The 6,401-nt window shown below is 38.3% G+C and overlaps 1 protein-coding gene across 1 annotated transcript in view; it reads left to right on the top strand.

Moving 5' to 3' along the window:
* MIB1 (mindbomb E3 ubiquitin protein ligase 1) overlaps window positions 1-6,401 on the top strand; it is a 117,056-nt gene that overhangs the window by 26,498 nt on the left and 84,157 nt on the right. The gene's annotated exons all lie outside the window — the stretch shown is intronic.

Below are 6,401 nucleotides of genomic sequence, written 5' to 3'. Positions count from 1 at the left end.
CGGTCACAGCAACCTCCAACTCCTGGGCTCAAGCGAGTCTCCTGCCTCAGCCTCCCAAGTAGCTGGGACTATAGGCACCCTCCATAACGCCTGGCCATTTTTTGGTTGCAGTCATCATTGTTGTTTGGCGGGCCTGGGCTGGGGATTCGAACCCGCCACCTTAGTTGTATGTGGCTGGCGCCTTATCCGCTTGAGCCACAGGCGCTGAGCCCTGCATTTCTTTGATAATTAGTGATGATGAGCATTTTTTCATATGTTTCTTAGCTATTCATCTGTCTTATTTAGAGAAGGTTCTATTCATCTCACTTGCCCATTGATATAAGGGATTGTTCGCTCTTTTTTTTTTGTTGCTTAATTTAAGTTCTCTAGATCTTGTGGTCAAGCTTTTGTCCAATTCATAATATGCAAATGTTTTTTTCATTCTGATGGTAGTCTATTTGCTTTGGTTGTTGTCTCCTTAACTGTACTGAAGCTATTCTATTTAATTAAGTACCATTTGTTTATTTTTTTTGTTGTTGCAGTTACCACTGGAGTCTTCCTTATAAAGTCTTTCCCTAGGCCAATACCTTCAAGTGTTTCCCACACACTTTCTTTGAGGATTTTTATTGTTTCATGCCTTCAATTTAGGTCTTTTATATATCTTGAATCAATTTTAGTGAGTGGAGTAAGGTATGGGTATAGTTTCAGTCTTTTACATGGGAATATCCAGTTCTCCCAGCACCATTTATTGAATAGGGATTCTTTCCACCAGTGTATGTTCCTGTTTGATTTATCAAAGATCCGATGGCTGAAAGATATTAGTTTCATCTCTTGATTTTCTATTCAGTTCCAGATGTGAATGTCTCTATTTTTGTGCCAATACCATGCTGTTTTGATCACTATGGTGTGGTAGTACAGCCTAAAAAGTCTGGTAGGCTAATGCCCCCGGCCTTAGTAATTCTTTATTACTAACAATTGCCTTAGCTATATGGGGTTTTTTTCTGGTTCCATACAAAATGAATTATTTTCATTTTCTTTATTCTTTCATTTCATACAAAATGAATTATTTTTTCCAAATCTTGAAAGTATGATGATAGTACTTTAATGGGGATTGCATTGAATCTGTAGATTGCTTTGGGAAGGTATTTCATTTTCTTTATTCATTCATTCCGTACAAAATGAATTATTTTCATTTTCTTTATTCTTTCATTTCATACAAAATGAATTATTTTCATTTTCTTTATTCTTTCATTTCATACAAAATGAATTATTTTTTCCAAATCTTGAAAGTACAATGATGGTATTTTAATGGGGATTGCATTGTATCTGTAGATTGCTTTGGGAAGCTACTGTGAAGGGAATTGTGTCTTTAGCTTCTCATCTTGGCTGTTATTGGCATATACAAAAGCTAGTGGACACTGATTTTATATATACTGAGACATTACTGTATTTTTTGATTACTTCCAGGAGTCTTGGGGTTGAGTCTTTGGGGTTCTCTGAGATCATATTGTCAGCAAAGAGGGAGAGTTTAACTTCCTCTGCCCCCATTTGGATGCCTTTTATTACCTTCTCTTGCTTGGCTAGAACATTGAATAGTAGTGGTGATAGAGGACAATCTTGTCTTCTTCCAGTTGTGAGTGGAAAAGCTTTCAGTTTTACTCTATTCAGTGTAATAATAGCTGTGGGTTTGTCATAGATGCCTTTGATCAGTTTAAGAAATGTGCCACTGATGCCTCTGTTCTTCAGAGTTCTGATTATAAAAGGATGCTGAATTTTATCAAATTCTGCTTTTTCTGCATCTATTGAGAAGCTCACGTGGTCTTTCTTTTTGCTTCTGTTGATATGGTGAATTATGTTGGACTTGTGTATGTTAAACCAGCCTGGCATTCCTAGGATGAAATCGGCTTGACTGTGATGTATGACTTCTTTAATGAGAAGCTAGGATTTTATTGGGAATTTTTGCATCTATATTCATTAGTGAAATTAGTACAAAGTTCTCCCTTTTAGTTGGATCTTTTCCTGGTTTTAATATCAGGGTGATGTTCGCTTCATAGAACATGTTGGGGAAGATTCTTTCCTTCTCAGTTTTTTGGAATAATTTCTGTAGTGTTGGTGGGTATCAGCTCTTCTTTGAAGCATAGATAGAATTTTGGTGTGAAGCCATCTGGGCTTATTTATTTATTTATTTATTTTTGAGACAGAGTCTCACTTTGTTGCCCTGGGTAGTGTGCTACAGTGTCACAGCTCATAGCAACCTCTAACTCTTGGGCTTTAGTGATTCTCTTGCTTCAACCTCCCAAGAAGCTGGGACCACAGGCACCCACCATGCCTGGCTATTTTTGTTGTTGTTGTAGTTGTCATCGTTGTTTAGCAGGCTGAGGCCAAGTTTGAACCTGCCAGCTCTGGTATATGTGGCCAGCACCCTAACCACTGAGCTATGGGCGCTGAACCTGGACCAGGGTATGTTTTTGTAGATATTTTATTGTTTCTTTCATTTCAGTGCTTGATCACTTGGTCTGTTCAAGTGATCTACTTCTCGATTAAGTGTAGGGATAGGGTGTGATTCCAAGTATTGATCCATTTCCTTCACATTGTCAAATTTCTGAGCATAGAGTTTCTTGTAGTATTCAGAGACAATCTCTTATATTTCAGTGGCATCTGTTGTTATTTCCCCTTTATCGTTTCTGATTGGAGTTACTAGAGATTATACTTTTGTGTTTCTAGTTAGTCTGGCCACAGATTTATCTATTTTATCTATTTTAAAAAAAAATTTTTTTTTTTTTTTTTTGGCTCAGCGTCTGGTGCACAGTAGTTATGGCGCCAGTCATATACACTGAGGCTGGCAAGTTTGAACCTGGCCCGAGCCAGCTAAACAATGACAACTGCAACAAAAAAATAGCTGGGCGTTATGGCGGGCACCTGTAGTCCCAGCTACTTGGGAGGCTTAGGCAAGAGAATGGCTTAAGCCCAAGAGTTGGAGGTTGCTGTGAGCTGTGATGCCATAGCACTCTACTGAGGGTGACATAGTGAGATGCTGTTTCAAAAACAAAAACAACTTTTTGTCTCATTACTTTTCTGAATGATTTGTTTTCAGTTTCATTATTCTCTGATTTAATTTTGGTTATTTCTTTCCTTTTGCTGGGTTTAGGGTTAGATCGTTCTTCTTTTCCCAGTTCCTTGAGATGGGTTGTGAGTACTGTTAATGCACTCACTTTCTGTTTTTCGAATGTAGGCATCTAGTGAAACAAATTTTCCTCTCAGGACTGCTTTTGCTATATCCCATAGGGTTTTGGTAACTTGTGTCTTCATTGTTATTATGTTTGAGGAATTTAGTAGTTTCTTTTATCTCTTCCTGAACCCAACTATCGTTCAGCATAAGGTTCCTTAATTTCCATGCCTTTGTGTGGGGATGAACGTTTTTATTGGAATTAAGTTCCACCTTTATAGCTTTTGTGGTCTGGGAAGAGACAAGGTATAATTTCTGTTCCTTTAATTGTGCTGAGTTTTGATTGTATCTTAGAATGTGATCTATTTTGCAATATGTGCCATGTATTGATAAGAAAAAAGTATATTTTATTGCTTTGGGATGGTGTGTTCTGTATATGTCTATTAATCCCATTTGTTCTTGAGTCACATTTAAGTCCTTTGTATTCTTGTTTAGTTTCTGTTTAGAGCAGTGGTTCTCAACCTTTCTAATGCCTCCTAATGCCATGACCCTTTAATACAGTTTCTCATGTTGTGGTGACCCTCAATCATAAAATTATTTTTGTTGCTACTTCATAACTAATTTTGCTACTGTTATGAATTGTAATGTAAATATCTGATACCCAGGATGTATTTTCATTGTTACAAAGGAGTCACAACCCACAGATTGTGGGTTGATCTTAGATGATCTTTTCAGTTTTGTCAGAGGAGTGTTAAAGTCTTTGGCTATTATGGTGTTATGGGATATCATATTGCTGAGACCCCTCCAGGTCTGTTTCATAAATTTGGGGGCATTTAAGTTAGGTGCATAAATATTTAAAATTGAGTTGTCTTCTTATTGTATTGTTCCTTTGGCTAGTATTATGTGTACATCTTTGTCTTTTTTGAACTTTAGTTGCTTTGAATCCCTGAAAATAAGATTGCAATCCCTCTTTTCTTCTGATCTGCATTTGCTTGAAATACTGTTTTCCATCCCTTAACCCTGAGACTTGATTCGTCTTTCAGGGCTAGGGGTGTCTCCTGGAGACAGCTTATGGATGGTTTGTGCTTTTTTATCCAGTCAGCCAGCCTATGCCTCTTCAGTGGTGAATTTAATCCATTGACATTTATTGAGAGTATTGATAAGTGTGGTAGAATTTTATTCATCTTGTTATGACACAGTCTGCTTAGTTTTATTCTTTTGTGCTACTGTGGAAGCTGTTTTGGCCTTTGGCTTCTAGTGATTACTTTGGTGGTGGTCCATTGTGGTGTTCAGTGTTGAGAATAGGTCTGTGTATTTCCTTTAGAGCTGGTCTTGTGGTGAATTTAGAGCTGGTCTTGTTGTGGCGAATTTCTTCAGTGCTTGTGTATATTCACAAAAGATTTGATTTGTCCATCAATTTTGAAGCTTAGTTTAGCAGAATGCAGAATTCTGGGCTGAAAACCATTTTGTTTAGGGATGTTGAAGGTGGATGACCATGTTCTTCTGGCTTGGAAAGTTGGAGTTGAAAAGTCGGCTGTTTATCCTAATGGCTCTGCTCCTATAGGTCACTTGGTGCTTAGTCCTGGCTGCTTGCAGAATTTTCTCCTTCATCTTGACTTTGGACAGGTTCATTACGCTGTGTCTTTGAGAAGCTCTGTTGGAATTGAGATGACCTGGGGTTCAATATCTGCCTGAAAGAAGTGTGTCAGGATCTTTAGTAAAAGTTTGAAAGTTTTTTTATGATAGTCTCCAGTAGGGCTTCCGTTCCTGTGGGACAGTCTTCTTCCCCTTTAGGGATCCCTATTATTTGTATGTTTGAACACTTCATGGATTCTCATAGCTCTAAGTGCCTGCTCTGCTTTCTCTGTCTTCTTTTCTGCATTTGTGACTACTGGGTTAAATTGAACATTTTATCCTCTAGCTCTGATGTTCTTTCTTCTCCATAGTCTACTCTATTTTTGATATTTTCTACTGCATGTTTACATTCCCTGATTATCTCCTTTATTTCCTTAAGCTCCGCCATATCCTTTCTCTGTTCTACATATCTCTTGTTAGACTTTTGGTTCTGGCTTTCCATTTTCTCATCCATTCCCTTTATTGTCTTAATCATCCATATTTTAAATTCCCTTCTGTTGGCTAAGCACCTGTAGCTCACTGGTTATGGTGCCAGCCACATACACTGGGGCTGGTGGGTTTGAGCCTGGCCTGGGCCTGCTAAACAACAATGACAACTACAATAAAAAAAAAAAATAGCTGGGTGCTGTGGCAGGGGCCTGTAGTCCCAGCTACTTGGGAGGCTGAGGCAAGAGAATTGCTTGAGCCCAAGAGTTTGGAGTTGCTGTGAGCTGTGACGCCTCAGCACTCTACTGAGGGTGCCATAGTGAGACTCTGTCTCAAAACATTTTTTTTCCTTTTTGTCAAATTCATTACTTTTTAATAGAGGAAATCTTCTGTAAAAGCTGCCTCATGGTCTCTTGGAGGAGTTGCCCTCTTTTGGTTTTTCATGGTGTCTGAATTTTTCTGTTGGTTTCTCGTCAAGTGTTCTTTCTGTTTGTTCACCTCCTGTGCTCCTTTTTCCTTCTCACTTCCTCCTTTGCTTCAAATTACCTTGTCTCAGAGTTTAGGTGAGGAAGAGGCCTTTTGGTAAGAGGCCGAAATGAGAAAGGTAAAGAGTGAGCAGGGACAAAGAAAGAAAGAAATCAATGAAAAGAATGAAATCCAAGAATCTTTTCAAACAATGAAAAGAAAGAAATCCAAAAAAGAAGGAAAGAGTAAAAGAAAAGAAAATGAAAAAAGGGAATAGGGAATAACAGAAAAAAAACTTGAGGAGCAAGAGAGAAGGAGGTCGGGAAGAGAGGATGAGAGTGATGGAAGAAATGATAGGTCAGCGTGTTGCTATGGCCATATCTGTAATTCAAGGATTTTGAGGGGCTGGGCTGGGTGGTTTCCTCAAAATCAGGTGCTCCTTAGCAGCCTAAGTGGAATCCAATTTCCTATGCCAAAAAATAGGAAGAAAAGAAAAAGAGCAAAGGCAAAAAACAAAAAGAAAAAATTAAGGATGAAAACAAAATAGAAAAATTCTGCAGTGTGATCTTGCAGGGCCAAAGCCATCTTGAGCCAGCTACTGCTATGGCACCCCAGCTCTCAGCAAAAAGAGAAAAAGAAAGAAAGAAAAAAGAAAATAATATAAGAGTAGGTAAAGGAAACTATAAATACCTTTGTATCAAATAAAGGAGGGAGAGGGAAGTGGACTAAA

This window comes from Otolemur garnettii, unplaced genomic scaffold, assembly GCF_000181295.1.
Source record: "Otolemur garnettii isolate 467f Iridium unplaced genomic scaffold, OtoGar3 scaffold00012, whole genome shotgun sequence".
In the NCBI taxonomy this organism is placed as follows: Eukaryota; Metazoa; Chordata; class Mammalia; order Primates; family Galagidae; genus Otolemur; species Otolemur garnettii.
The sequence above is the reverse complement of the archived record's forward strand: the minus strand, read 5'-3'. Positions and strand labels throughout refer to the sequence as shown.